The following is a 16,891-nucleotide window of genomic DNA, read 5'->3' as shown; positions in this document are numbered from 1 at the left end:
TGGAGTACAAGAACTAATTAAATAAGCTATCCCTCCAATCAGAAGGAGAACCATTCTCTAAATCCCTAAGCAGAAGAACTAATATTTATATAAAAATGTACAGTTTTCAGGTCATCTTTATGATCCTCAAAATCTCAAGTGATATATTTTATTGTGTTGAAATTTTGTGATTTATGAATTGTTTCTACTTAATTAAAACATTTCATACTTATATTCTAAATATTTTAGTTTTGTATGAAAAGGAGTTTTCTAAACTTTATTTTAGGACTGGATTTATAATTTATAGCATCTGAGAAACTTCATATATTTCTCTTTAACATGTTAAATAATTTAAAGTTACCTTTAGTGAATGCCATTTTAATAGTAAACAGCATGTGATAAAAGACCTTAATAAATTACATTATAAATTCTTTTCTAGCTTTATATTCTCCATCTGACTGCCCACTTAGCACAGAGCTGCACATATAGTGAGTGCTAAGTTAATTTTTGTTAAATATAGTGTAGTAATTCAATACATATGAAAAAAAGGTATAGTACATGCCTCTAGATTTTGCCTTCATGGTTTGAAATCATAACTTTCTAGGCAATGGTATTTACTACAGATAACATAGTTATATTGTATATGCAGGAATAAGTAAACAGAATGTTATAGTAAGTTTAATTCATTCAATAAATACCTATTGAGCTTCTGTCATATGTCAAACAATATGCTGAGAGCTAGAAATATATTAGTAAACAAAGAGTGGACTGTGCACTCAGAAAATGGTGTGATAAGAAATAAGCAATCTCATAATACAGTGCGTTAGATGTTAGACATTAAAACAACATCTAATTTCTTGTTAAATTTCTTTTTTTTTTAATATTATAAGAAGAAAAACAGTATAGATTTCTATTGATCTAAAATGGCTCAATTTAATATAGGCTTCCATTTGTCTGAATTAGTAATCTTAAGGATAGCATGTTTCTCTTAATCTAAAAAAGTGTCCTCATATTTATTATAATGTTATGGTACTATTTCACCAGGATAATAAGTTGCATAATCACAATAGTGATTTCTTCATTTAACCAATGGATACTGGTATTGTTGTATGCTTTAAAATTTCTTTTTTTGTACACCTTTTAGCACTGTTATAGTTACCTTAGAAGATCTATTTGGCTTTTTTGAGACATGGGTAAAACCTTGAAATTTATATATTGTAGTTTATTAAAATTTAATTGGGAAATTGGCACAGAGCAAAATATTGTCTTATGTTTTGCTACAGCTAATCCAAGAAATAAGAAGCAAATAGGGGTGGTTAGATTACTGAGAAGAAAACAGAATTGTCAGTCAGCACTTCTGCATTTAAAACTTAACTAGACCGTTTTTTTTTTTTTTTTTTTTTTTTTTGGAGACAGAGTCTCACTCTGTTGCCCAGGCTAGAGTGAGTGCCGTGGCGTCAGCCTAGCTCACAGCAACCTCAAACTCCTGAGCTCAAGGGATCCTCCTGTCTCAGCCTCCCGAGTAGCTGGGACTACAGGCATGCACCACCATGCCCAGCTAATTTTTTCTATATATATTTTTAGCTGTCCATATAATTTCTTTCTACTTTTAGTAGAGATGGGGTCTCGCTCTTGCTCAGGCTGGTCTCGAACTCCTGAGCTCAAACAATCCGCCCACCTCGGCCTCCCAGAGTGCTAGGATTACAGGCGTGAGCCACCGCGCCCGGCCTAGACCGTTTTTTTAACCTTTCATAGTCACTTCAAATCTCTCAACCTTGCTTTCTCATCTCCAAAAAAGAGAGAATACACCTGCATTATTTGTAAGAGTTGCTTACAGAATCAGTTAGAAAACACTTTGAATGCACATAATTTATAAATGATATATAAAACTTCATGCAAATTATGACTATTTATGGCTTTTTATGGTTTATGTCATTGCAGTTTTATGTTGATTTTATTATATAGAGCTATTATATTTAGTCACTTATTACATTCATACAGTACCTTTCTATGAAAATAAACTAAGTTATTATAACATGAAATATAAATTAATGGCAATGATTTTTCAATTAGTGAGAAGATTATGAAATGGAATAAAAATAGAGTAGGTCATATTTTGAAAAATTACTATGCACATTTTGTATTGTACATGGTGTGTGCCATAGATAGAAAAAGAAAAAAAGAGCCACATTTTTTTCTGTGTATTTCCCTCTGAGATACATTGCTATTTTAATATCTCAGGAAGGAGACAAGCCTAACATTGAGAAACTGATGTCTTAGAACCCACTGTCCTAACTCGACTTTCTTCCCTCCTGGGATTGCTATGGGTTGTGGGGGAAAGACCAACTATTTGGAACTTTCTACACATAGGCTTTTTATTCATTCATTCATTCCACAAATATTTATTGAGCATTTTCTATACACCCACATTCTAGCGAGGGAATACAAAGATGAATAAGTCACGGTTCCTGCCATTAAGTAGCTCACAGTCAAAGAGAGAGAAAAATGTTTATACAACTATTATTTTTTGAGGTGTTTTTCTGACGACCATGTAGAATACCCTTTTGAGCAGAGCACTGCTCTAAGGATTGTCAAGACAGAGATGCAACTCTATTAGAAATAGAGGCATTGGCTGGGCATGGTGGCTCATACCTGTGATGCTAGCACTCTGGGAGGCTGAGGTGGGAGGATCGCTTGAGGCCAGGAGTTTGAGACCAGCCTAAGAAGGAATGAAATCCCATCTCTATGAAAAATAGAAAAATTAGCTGGGTGTAGTGGCGCACACCTGTAGTCCCAGCTACTCAGGAGGCTGAGACAGGATTGCTTGAGCCCAGGAGTTTGAGGTTGCAAAGAGCTATGATGATACCACTGCACAGTAGCCTGGGTGGCAAACCAAGACCCTGTCTCTAAAAAAATAAATAAATAAATAAATAAATAAAAGAAAAAGAAAAGAAATAGAGGCATGGAAATGCTATGAAAGTACAGTAAGAATTAATAATATACAAACAAACACACACAAGAGTATACCATTCCTAAGCCTACATTTATTTTGAATGTACATTCAGAAAACAGTGAGGAGGCAGAAACTCTTGCTCAGGAAACTTTTATTTAAGTCATCTCAATAGCTTAAGATCTGTCCTATAAAATATGTGATATCTGGGAAATAAAATATACAAACATAATTAAATAATGCTGAATATTTCTCTTTCTAATACATTTTGAAAATGTATTAGAAAATTTTTGGATGTAGCTTCAGAAATATTTCGGAAACAAAATAGATCACTGAAATATCTAAATAATTGAATCAAAGGCTGCTTTTAACTCCATTTTGCTGGCTTAGGTCTCAGAATTCTAGTAATTATTATATCAGTGAATTATCAATATTATTATTCTCTGTTAACCTGAATAAGGCAAAAAGGACAGCTCAGGTAGGTGTTTGCTGGTGAATGCAGAAAAGGCTTTTGTCTGTGTATTTATATTGGGCGGAAGAGTTTGAACACTTTTCAGAGAACCAGCAAATCAGCTCCTTGATAATTTTAATCCTGAACCTTTGGAAATGATCCTAACCTTTATATAACGGTTTCAGTAAAGGTTTCTTCCTAAGATTCTGGCCAACAACACTCTTCAGTCAGGTATGCCGGACATTGCTGTGAATACTGGGAAACAACCCAAGAAGAATAAATTATAACCTTAAAATTTAAGCCAAAATACACACCAGTTAAAAATACTTCTCTGTAATGTTTGGCTCATGTAAAGAAGGTATACACTTTCAATTCACTGGAAATAAAGCTAAATAACATTTTTAGGTCATTCTCTGATTAATTCTCATTTCCAGGTGAGGAACAACACAATTATAGTGGTTAATCATAGTACCTGCTTTTTCATGTCCCTCTCCCAAACACTTCTCTTTCACCTACCTTTGACATCACACACCTAGGTTCTTGACCTGAGGCCTCTCATCCTTAATTCTTAATTCTTGAACTCCTATGTGATAAGGTAGTCCATTGTCTTAGGTTGGGTTCCCTAGATGCATATCCTGACAGGATTCCACATAAAAAACTATATATCTGTGTCTATATCATCTGTATCTCTATTTCTATACCTATTTATCTAATTTATCTCTTAGGGAAATAAGAAGAAAATGAAGCCATGTAAGAGTGCAATATCAAGCAAATCCAGTCCTGTGGAAGGTAGCTTTGCCTCAGTCCTGCAGGGGAACTCTGGGATAGGACCAATCACTCATCAGAGTTGTCTTTACCAGAAAATGGAGCATTAAGGCCTTCGACCTGCAGTTGTTTTAAGGGCTATCCCCGAGGGGAAGTAATTTCCAGCACTTATGGTTGTCAAGGAGTATAGACAGAGGTGGTTCTAATAGCCTGAGGGTGGTCCTCCAAAAAGTGACACCCATGCGGGCTGGTGGGAGGGAAAGCCCAATGGGAGCCTGTGCACATGAAAATAACAAAGGTATACAAGGGAACATGGGTGGAGTATTCACAGCGTCTACCTCAGATAAGTAACCATTTTCAAGTATTTAAAAACATATTTTAGATACCAGATAATCAGGATCTAGTCCAGCATTTATTACTAATTAACTGTGACATTAGATTAATATTCTCAGTTTTACTATTTAGAACTCTTCTGAAGTGAGCCAACATGACAGAAACCCAACATGAGCTAATTTAGCCCAATAAAGAAGAATTTATTGGTTCATGTAGTCAAATTCCTGTATTAGCTGAGGATAGAATCTTGCCTTACGGATCAGAGGAACCATGGCTCTAAATAGCAATCAGTACTGCCTTTCTCTCTCATCTCTACTTTGCTTTGTGAGTGGACTTACTTTCTTCCATATAATAGATGACATGGGCTCTGTCAACTCTTGATTGTAAGCCTCACAATTTCACACTTCTTTTCTCATGGTTCTAATTTTAAATTGCATTGAAGAAGGAACTCTAATTGGTCAAATTTCGTGAAAGAATTTACCTCTTCAAAAATTACTTGGTCAAAGAGTGAGTTATTACATTTGTCCACCATGGGACATGCATCCATCTTAGAGACATCTCTGTGGCCAGTAATGTGAGATAATGTAAAATTAGGGCTGTTCTGATTTGGATACCATTGTTAGAAAGGGCAAAGCATAATTCTCCAGAGGTAAAAAGTTAGGTCCAAGAAAAAAGAAAGTAAACTGAGCAAAGCAAATAATACATATTTCTATGCCATCTGGGCTTTTGGTTTCCTAATAAATAAATTGCAATTCAAAATATTTGCTACATTTATTTCACAAAATTATTCCAAGTATTAAATATGCTAATATCAAAAGTGCTTTACTAATTATGTTTTGCTAATGAGCATTATATGCCACTCACATAGGATATTGAAACTTTTCTTATATCTGTTCATCCATAATATGTTTAAGACCCTAGAGTCTTCTATGATATATTTTAGTAAATAAAACCCAGGTATAGTTTCCCTGACAAATTTGGAGCCATAAATCTTAGTAGCATCCAGCTTTTTGTTAAGACAGGTGAATCTTCAATGTGAGAATAGGAAGGAGCAGATAGTATTCTCATTATTATTTTTAAAAATGCTATTAGGCGCATTATTTTAACAGTTAGGAAAAGCATTAGGGCATCAACTTATCAGTTGCCATGGTACTTCCCTTCAAAAAAGCAATTGCCAGGAAGCCATATGAACAATTACTTTCTTCTGAAAAACAAAACAAAAAAGGAAGAAAGAAAAGAAAACATACATTTTAGATGCTTAATTTCCACACTTCCCTTCATCTCTCAAACTAAAATCCTTTCCCAATGTCATCAGTCACAAAATTTGGTTCAATGACATTCATAGGCTTTACTGAAGATTTGCTATGACCTGGCTACTAGTTATTCAATTCAGAGAGAAAGATGAAAACGCAGTTCTAACCCGTAATGACTTCATAGCTAAATAGAGAGGTAAAATGTAAAGTTCTCTCTTTGAATCTGCCATCTTTTTAAATTTTGTGCCCCATCCCCTGTGTTCCAGATCTTTTGGCATCATGCTTATATTATGACATTAGTCTTGTAATTGGTCTTTATGTCTCCAGTGTTTCTTTCAATCTAACACAGATTAATTTTTCTAAAACAATTCTTGTACTGTATCATTTCTCTTAAGAAAACAGAACTCTATGGCTGTAAAATTTCAATATATTTCTTTACTTACAGAATTTTAGAGATGTAGGGAAGCTTAAAGTATTTGCAACTAAAATCAGCTCGACTTTGGATAACTTTTACTCATGAGTAAGGCTAATACTTCATAAGCTGAAAAAAGTTTTTAAAAAAATCCTGGATGGTAGAATTATGGGAAGGTCAGTGGCCTTTATGTTGTAGCACTGAGGTACAAAATTAAAATTTTGAGCAATCACAGAAGCATAAATGAGAAACATAAAATGAAATAAAATTTTAATATATATGAGAAGGCTGGAAGATCAGTTAGGAGGCTAAAGCAACTATCTAGGCAAGAATTAATAATAGTTCAAATTTAAATGATGGCAGTGAAAATGGAAAGAAAAGTGCAGATGCAAAAGACATTATGAAAGATAGATTGACACAACTTGATGACTGAGCCAAGCGAGTGAGAGGGATATGTAAAAACTATTTTGAGGTTTTTGGCTCTGAGAGAATGGTGGTACATACTACGACCAGAAAAGAAAAAATCAAAAGGAGAAGTACATTTGTTGACATTTCTTGAGAGGGAATGATGTGTTCTGCTTTCAACATATTAAATATTACTGACCTTAGCATCTGTTGTTCTATACCAGGGGTTCCCAACCTATGGTGAGTTCTATAATTATTTCATTACATATCACAATGTAATAACAACAGAAATAAAGTGCACAATAAATGGAATGTGCTTGAATCATCCCAAAACCATGCCCCGCCCCTCCCTGGTCTGTGGAAAAACTGTCTTCCATGAAAGTGGTCTCTAGTGCCAAAAAGATTGGGGACTGCTGTTCTATACCATTCACCATTTACCTGGTAACGACAAGTACATTTTCCTTTGGGAAACCACTGCTCCTTCATCCTCAGCTGACTCCTCCCTCAGCTACAGGGATGGGCCATCAGTCTATGCATGAAAGCATTGCACTTCCCTGGACCCACTGATTAATTCAGGGACACACATGGCCCAGTTGGAGGCAATAGTACAAAATGAGGTTTTTCTCAAATAGTTGGGAGAGAAACAAGTACGTTTTCCATTGGCGTTCCAGCAGTTAGTACGGTGTGGCTAGTGAGAATGAAGGCAAGCCAACGAAAGGCAGTGCCAAAAATGGAGTGAGCCTGGTTCCCGATGCCATCCTTTGAACCCCTAATTCCAGTCTCCTTCCACATTTTCAGTAATGAGACAATAAATTCGCCTTGGGTTTAAATAAGTTGAATAGAGACTCTTTCTTGTCTGACAACAAAAAAGTCACAGCACTGGCTTTATTAAAGCAATATACAAAAATGGAATTCCTTACCTTAAAAACAAATCAGAAAGAAGGAGAGAAAAATGAAAGCAAGAAAATAGGAGCCTCCGAGAAAGCTGAAATCTTGTTATTTATGAAAAATACATATTTGCCCATTTTTTAAAAAGCTGAACATGTGTTGAGTTTTTTACAAAATATTTTTCTCATGCCTCTAAGTACATGTCATAGTACTGTGGGGATGTACATGTGCTAAACTATATCATTACATTTATTTTATTTTGTAATCTCCCTCTGAATCCATAAGCAAGCTCTTCTTTGACATGTGTTCTCTCATAAACCCACAAATTACTACTGGAAGGGTAATAGTATATTCCCTCTTTGGAGTTTTGACATTTCCAAGGAGTGCCATGTCTTTTTTGTGTCTTGCCTTTTCCATTAGAATTCTAGGGAATGAAACCCCAGAATCAAGAGCAGAAAGATGAATGCTTGAGTAACTGGCATCATCAGCACATATGGTATGCTTCATTTGTACTTTCTTTAAAAAGTAAAACAGACTGGGTGCGGTGGCTCACGCCTGTCATCCTAGCACTGTGGGAGGCCGAGGCAGTAGAACTGCTTAAGCTCAGGAGTTCTAGACTGGCCTGAGCAGGAGCGAGACCCCGAGAACTGTCTCTACTAAAAAAATAGAAAAAATTAGTCGGGCTTTGTGGTGCTAGCCTAGAGTCCCAGCTACTCTGGAGGCTGAGGCAGAAGGATCACCTGAGGCCAGGAGCTTGAGGTTTCAGTGAGCTGTGATGACGCCACTGCACTCTACCCAGGGTGACAGAGTGAGATTTTTGTCTCAAAAAAAAAAAAAGAAAAAAAAAAAGTAAAACAAACCAGTCTATATTTTTGATAAAAATGGCTGGTTCTTGTCCATTTCAGGGTCTGATCTGTTCTTTCGTTTTATAAAGTCCTGGTATTCTTTTAATTAATTATTTTTTTGTGCTTAAGCAAATTATTTGCTTGCAATCACATCTGTGTGCGTGTATACACATAATTGTCTGTCTCTTATAGACGAGGATACCATTCTGAGAAATGTGTTATTAGGCAATTTTGTCATTACATGAACATCATAAAATGTACTTACGCAAACCTAGAAGGTATAGCCCACTACACACCTGGGCTATATGATATAGCCTACTGCTTCCAGGGGACAAACCTGTACAACATGTTACTGTACTACTATCGGCAATTGTAACACAATGGTAAGTATTTGTGTATGTAAACATACCTAAACATAAAAAAGGTACAGGTACGGTGCAAATATGGTATTATAATGTTATAGGACCACAGTCATATATATGGTACATGATTGAGCGAAATGTTGTTACATAGTGAAGGTCTATATATCCTAGGATAAATTAATGAAGAAAACTGTATTAAGAAAATCTTTTACTTTTACATATATACCATATGCCAAAAAATTTATATGTATATGTTAATATATATTCTATACTAAAACAGATGTCCATGTTTATAGAATTATATCTTGCCAACAAAAGAATGACAATAAATATAGCTTGATTGTTTCTCAATACAATTATCTTTCTCTTCGTGTTTTCAATGCAAAATAGCACTCAATATTTATTTGGGGAGACTCAGCAAATCAGGAAACAAGCATTTAATAAATCCCCAGTTATGTTTTCAGCATCACAAGGAATTCAGAATAAATATATCATAAAGCCTCCTTATCATGGAGTTCAAAATATAGTAATGGAAAATAAATAGCAGAATTGAGGAGGCAACGCTGAGCTGAAGGAAAGGCAGTGGATTGTTGGTTTGGCAAATACCTAATCTGAAACAGGCAACATAACAACCAGCAACTTTTTAAACTTTCCTGCTGGCATTTCAAAGTCAGCATGTGCAACATAGAATTTCTGATCTTTCCTCCAATGTCCCCACCCCCAGCAAAATCTGCCCTATTGCCACCTTTGCCATCTCAATCACTGATGACTCTTCCATCCATTTGCTCATTCGTAGTGCCGCAGTCCCCTCTGCTCTTTTTCTCATGCTCACATCTAATCCGAAAGGAAATTCCGTAGATCTACCTTTGAGTTATCTCCAGACTTTGACCAATTCTCATTCACATCACTCTTTTGTTCCCACCTGGTCTGAGCCACCACATCCTTCTCATGTGTTACTGAAGTTACCTCCTAGCTGGTCACTATACTTCTAACCTATTCCCAGATAGTCTCTTCTCAATACAGTAGCCAGTTATCCTTCTAAATCACATTAAATAGGCCAGGCATCATGGCTCACGCTGCTAATCCTAGCACTTTGGAGGCCAAGGCAGGAGGATTGCTTGAAGCCAGGAGTTCAAGACCAGCCTGAGCAAGAGCAAATATGCCTCTGCAAAACTAGAAAAATTAGCTGGGTGTGGTTCATGCACCTATAGTCCCAGCTACTGGCAGGAGGATTGCTTGAGCCCAGGAGTTTGAGATTGCAGTGAGCTATGATGACACCACTGCACTCTAGCCTGAATGACAGAGTTAGAGACCCTATCTCAAAAAAAAAAAAAAAAAAAAAAAACGAAAGAAACAACAACAGAAAAATAAAACACCATAACAGAAAATTTCACTTCTCTGCTCAGTAATGGTCAAAGTTTTCCCTAAGACCTACAGTGCTCTACAGGATCTTCTACCTCTCTGACCTCTCCTGTGCTTTACTTTCCCCCTTACCACAGTGACCTCTTTGCTGTTGCTCAAACAAATCAGGTAATAATCCACCTCAGGAACTTTATTTTTGTCTTTGCCTGGATAAGCTCCCTCCCTGATCACCTTCCAGTCTTTGCTCAATTATGATTTTTTTTATAACCCCCAGATATTTTCAATCCATCTTCTCTACAGTCTACTTTTCCATAGCACTTTTCACCTTGTTAAAAAATGCTATGTAATCTATCTGTTTATTTTATTCATCGACTGTCTCTCCATGCTCTAATATTAGCCCACAAGGGCAGGAGTCCTTGTCTGTTTTGTTCACTGGCTTATTCCAAAAACCTAGAACAGATGCTCAATGACTATTTTTGAATGAATTAAATGGATATGGCACAATGCCTATAGAGGAACAGGCATAGGTTTGGAGCCACCTTATCTTACCTCTCATTTAAATCTATTTTTGAACATTTTACAGTATTTGATTTAGTCATTACAGGGACATCATATGGTGGATAATATTATCATCCTATTTTACATACGAGGAAATTAAGGTACAAGTAACTGAAGCAAATTTCCCAAGGTCACATAATCTTTAGGTGATAAACCCAGAATGTGAACTCATGTTATCTCAGGCCAGAGCCGAGGATTTTTAATACTCTGTCAGGTAGCCTTTATTGAATACCTTTGGGCAAGTCATTTACAGTGTATGAGGTTCTTTTCTTTCATTGGTTAAATGGAGATGCGAATGACTCCCATACATCATTGTGGTGAGAAGCAGAGCTATTTGTAAGTGCTTGGCAGATGACAGGGAGTTATTAAATGAAAATAATATTCTAGTCCTTCCCACATGATGATTACAATATGAGATGTCTCAAGCAAGTTCCATCTTTATAAGATGGATCTCTGCCCTTAAAAGAAATGTGAGAATCAGGTCAGGGCTAAACATAAAGGTCTGAGAAACATGATCATCTAACTTTAATTTAGACCTGAGGCTAGAAAATCAAAATTATTTCTCAGAGCTCAGACTAGCTCTAGCTAATAATAAAGAATGGTCCATTTTCCAGAGTGTGGCCTTATGCATATTTCCTTGGTAGGGCATTCTGGGTCACAGATCTTGGGGCAGATTCAGAAGTCCCAAGTCCCCATTTCACTTTGCCACTTACCCAGGGTACCCTTGGGCATGTCCCCTCTCTGTGAATTACAGACTACAAATGACACTCAGACAGCTAGTACTCCCATAGAGCTGACTCTGTGCCAGACACTCACCTTGTGCATTAGCTTCTTGGAATGTCCAAATAATGGTCAAATTAAGAAAAAAGGGACATCAGACATCACGGAGGGTAGCTTTCACTAGAAATGACAACAAGGAAGAGCTGAGTCTGAAGCTGACTCATGAAGGACAGAAAATTTGGCTAAGCAGAGAGGCGAGATGAAAGCATTCCTACAGCAGTGGCAGCATGGCTCCATGAATTAATAAACATGCATTGAGTACAGGGTGTCAGGCACCTGCTAATGCTGTGAGCACTCCAAATACACAAGTAAGGCATGATTCTTAATAGAAAGGAGTTTATGTATTCTACAGTCTAGATAGAAATAAAGACAAGACCTTTAATCATTATATGGAGCCAACTGGGACAGATATTATAAAAGAAACTCAACAAAATGGAAAGAGGGAAAGAGAAAGAAAAGATTTTTTTAGTGGGATGTACATATCTACTTTTAAAAAGTAGATGATATATAAATATGAGGGGCAAGCAGAATTTTGATGAATAGGAAAAATTTTAAGGACATTTCAAGCAGAAAAACAATTTGAGTGTAGGCATGGTTGGCTCTGCGAAATGCATGCAGAGTACACAGGATAAAAATGAAGAATGTGTACAAAAAGAGAGTTTCACTAGTGTTATTTTAAATCCAGTTAATTTACTCTGCCATCTCAACTTAATGAGAAACATAAATGGCGAATAGAATGTCTTCCTCGCAGTTCAGGCAATTAATCCTACTTTACAAATACCTTTGTGTGTGTGTGTGGTTGGGGGAAGAGGTACATACTGTCACTGTACACATGGACGCATCTCTGAGGGCAACCCAAGAGCTTGCTGACATTTTCTTTCTCTTTTCTCTTTCTCCATTTTGCCACATCATAAGTACTTTACTTTTAAGGAAACACAGCTAGACTCATTGATCCCACAGTAAAGCAAATTTATTCTTAAAGGACCAAAGTAAACACTGTAGCTTTAATTAGCTCTAAGAAAACATATCCTACATGCCCCCTCCCCCTAAGTGCATTTGAGGCAGCGCAAGGTCTAAGCTTGAGCAGATGGATTTCAGTGCAAGTAATTACAAGCTGCAATATAATTTCCTTAAAACTACACACATACTGGACAAATACTTATTTGTGGTTATAGAATGGGTAAAGTTACTATAAAAATAGGAGCACACCTTATAATAGTGCCATATGCCATAATTTACCTTTGCTATATCTGAAGTGTCATATCTTGTTCCAGACTTAATATTTAGTAACTAACAATTTAATGTACAAATCTCTAGCCTAAGCAACAGAATAATTAGAAGAGGCAAGCCCCCCCTTTTACATGGAAAAATTATAGTAGATCATGTAAAATGCCTAAGGATTATACAGAAGAGGGAAGTAACTTTTAGTCATGAAAAATGTAGGGCAGTTTTCAAATAACGTATAAAGCAAGCAGTAAACTCAATGTAGATATGCAGAAGGGTAATAACAGATCATAAGTGGCAATAGACTTCTCTTATGAAAGTAAATGCCATGAACTTACCCTCAATTTGATGTACCATGTCCTCTGGATATAGAACTAAAACCAATTATTTTGTTAAAAAAAATAGTAAAATTCACATCATGCATTACATCACACAAGTGAGTATGATGACAAAAAATGGTCAGTCATTTCTGACTTATTCTTTGGAAAAAAATTACCATTGTGGCAATTGTCCTTCTGTTTTTTCACCATTCAAAATAAGTCCCTCATTTAACAACAATGACAATAATAAAAAAACAAAAATATCAACATTAACAAAGACATTTTCCTATGCTATTTTTTTGAGCTGTTGGGGTTGATTAAATGAACCCCAACAGTGATTGAACCGGAGTCCCTGAAGTATTCAGCTATTTTTTGATAATTTCTTGGGAGTATTCCAATACATTGGGATACTTTCTTTGAAGTCTCTGGACTCCATTTTACCACAGAGCAAAGAGTAAGAGTCCAGAATTCAGTTCACTTCAAAACATCAGAGCTCGTAAAACTCTCCCAGGACAAAAGTGATTCCTGGAAGTCTATATAAAATCTACTAGTTAAGGCATCAAAGAGGACATTTTGTAAGCTTTTGCAAACTATAACATAGTGTAAAAATGTACTGGGGACTTGCATATGAGAATCATAACTTAGATAATATAAATCAGTGCATACACAATCTATTCCCAATATTCCCTTAGTTTTGATTGTTTTACCATGTATCATTCTGGTCAAAAACTGGAAAAGGGAAATGCACAACCCTAGCTCCTTTCACAAGGTTTAATATTAAAGATATTATGGATGGAAAGAAAAAAACCCAGAATGTTTTTCTATGGACCATGTGTAATAAACTTAACACAAATCACTTCAGGGAGGTAGTAGAGTTAAAATCTCATTGAAATGAATTGAGGGTGACAGTTGGGGAGACAGAGCCAGCAAATGTAAACAAATTTCAGTAAACATTACCGTGAAGGAAAGACAGTAGGGTAGCAGCTAGATTTGGGAAAGCAGGAAATTAAGATGGGAATTAGCCATTCTCCAAATATGGAAGGAAAAGAGAAGATCGGCACTACTATAAATGAGCCTTCAAGACATGGAGGCAGCTATTTGACAAAGTTTAAGTCTAATATTGTATCGTTTCTCTGTGAACTAGAAGTTCATCTATTATACACAAGAAGGACTTTTGGTTCAACATGGTGGGTGGAACATGAAAGTTTAATCTCTCTTCCCTACGAAAACCAACTAAGATTACCATAAAGGAATAATAAGTTGTTTATCAAAGGGCAAAAGAATGAAGAAACAGACAGCAGTAGAAAAGTGATCAAGGAAATAGAACGTCATCATAGGAGACAGTTAGATAGGACTCAGAGTGATAGTGAAGGGAAATGCTAGGACCATAGTTGTGCATAGTTTTAGAAAACAACCAATCGAAGTAGAATCAGGAGGGCTAAAGCATCCAGGAGTGATAACATTGTAGATTAAAGAAAAGTAGATACACAGAGATAGACAGATAGATAGATACATGCACAGAGAGATTATTTGATGTGTTTGACCATTTGGTGATGAATTTTGTAATACTTTCAGAGTTGGAGGGAAATTACAAGTTTTAGTACAAAGAAACTTAAGCAAATGTAATAATGAAGTAATTACTAATTCTAGGAAAAATCAAAGCTATTCAAGGGAAAAAAAGTCACTATGGTTCACTTTGTGGTTCAGCTTAAATAATATTTACATATCGTTATGTAAACACTGAATATTTATTTAAACAAAAATGTAGATAAATTATATTAGGAGTATAGTGTAGGGGAAGTGTGTGTGTGCGCGGGTGTGTGTGTGTCACAGAGAAAGACACGCATACATACAGAAAGAGAGTGTTTTAGAAAGATCATCAGGGTATAAAAGTTTAGGTTACGTATATTGCCCTTGCCCCCCTCCCCCGATATTTATCCCTATTTATGGAAATATAAGAAATCTATTATAAAACATAGAGTTGGAATAAATTAACATAATGAAGAAATAAGCATGGGTATTTTTTTTAATGCAAACACATTTAAATAAGAAGTTTTTATATATGCATTCAATAAAGTGGTTGAACATCAAACATAAAAAAAGAAAGATCATCAGAATGTACTGGAAAGTTAAATACTTATCTTCACAATAGGAAATTGTAGATATAATCAAAAATTTTAAAAAATAGCACCAAAATCTACTTATTTAAAATCAGTGGGTAGAGACTGGTCTCAATAGCTAAAACTTAAAGGTAGTTTTTGTGGCATGGGATTGGGTTTGGGCAGTGGATGGAGCAAGGTATTCCTATTTTCATTATAAGCCTTCAGCTATAATTTGACTTATTAAACTATGTAAGTGTATTACTCTAATTAAAAGTGTAAATTAAAAAGAGTAAAGAGCAATTTCAAAGCTTTTGAGCAGAATATTTAGGGTTTTAAAGTTTTAAAGGATGAGAAGGAAAAAGAAAATACCTTCAAAACTGAAAAATACTTTATCTTGTTATACCTTAAAAACAGTCTCAATCTATGTTTCCAACCATATCTGCCACAGCTTCAAAAAGTATTCCCTAGTATCCAAATATAGGCCATTCCTGTGCCCAAAGATGCCCCTTCTCACTATCATAAAATCAATTCTTCTCCATCTGTTGAAATTTTGTCAATCCTTTAAATCCTATCTCAGTGCCTCTTCATTTACTCCTATCCTCAATCATATGGAATCATTTCCTCTTGTCATTGCCATTGAATTATTTTCCTTCCTTGTTGCATTTACTTTACCTTATTTTATATTCTTGTATGCATTCATTTCATTCTAAGTGTCTTAAACTTTCAGTCTGTGTCATTCATTTTAAATCCCTTGTATTACCTAACAGAGCATTTAGATACATAGTAGACTCTTATAGCTGTATTAAATTAAGTTGAAATTTGACATGCCATCCTCCTTTGTTTTTAAAAGAGTTATTACATTGCCCTCGTTTTAATAATCTTTGGTTTAAATTACTTATAATACTCAAATACTAGTGTAGCATATTGCTACTACATGTAACTTGGTTAAGAAAGACAAAATAAAATTGAGAATCTAAGTCTTTTCCTTTGGATATTTTATCTTAACGTTTTTTTCAGCAGGGCTATGAAGGAAATACTTTTTAATTTTGTTTTAAAATTGCATAATAGCCATGATAATGGCATATAATAACCATAAATTTGACCATATATCACTAATTATAGGTTTCTTTTTGGTTAGAATCTCTTTGGAAAAACAATAAAAAGCAGACTTTAGTCATTGTTAAATTTAAGAATTTTGTCTATGGACATAATAACAAATGCCATTTAAAGTAAAATAATTGTTTTAATCAGTAATGACAATAATTTCACCTTAATTATTAGATACATTGATTTCTATTTTTAAAAATGAATTGGGCAATTAGAGTATTCCAGGTGCTAAGGTGTTTATATTTATTATCTCATGTAATTCTCACAGCAACAGATAGACATTCATAGTACACACAGCACTTACTATATGCTAAACCCTCATCTAAGAGCTTTTTACACACACTAAGGCATTAAGCTTCACGACAACTCTATGAAATAGGTATAAAATTATTACTTTCATTTTACAGTTGAGGAAACTGGAGCACGGACAGGTTAAATAACTTCCCTGTGGTCACACAGCTGAAAGGTTTAATACCAAAATTGAAATCCAGAATCCAGAAATCCGTGACTTAATTGCTATATTAAACAGATATTCTCAGTCTTTACATGAGCAATGTGAGGCTTAGAGATGGTATGTAGGTGGAACTGGGATTTAAAGTCAAGCTTGTTCTGTTTAATAAGCCTTCTGCCACAGATCTAACATTGAAAAAACCTACTATTTAAAATATTGAATTAAGGCAGATAGTAACATTAAAGGTCATATTCTATATCTTAAGGCTGTAGCTATATTTTATAATTATTTATGTGATTCACTCCACATTCACACATTTCTGTACCCATCATCAGAAGTTTTAA

This window comes from Eulemur rufifrons, chromosome 8 (assembly GCF_041146395.1).
Source record: "Eulemur rufifrons isolate Redbay chromosome 8, OSU_ERuf_1, whole genome shotgun sequence".
Taxonomy (NCBI): domain Eukaryota; kingdom Metazoa; phylum Chordata; class Mammalia; order Primates; family Lemuridae; genus Eulemur; species Eulemur rufifrons.
This window is presented reverse-complemented; position numbering follows the sequence as displayed.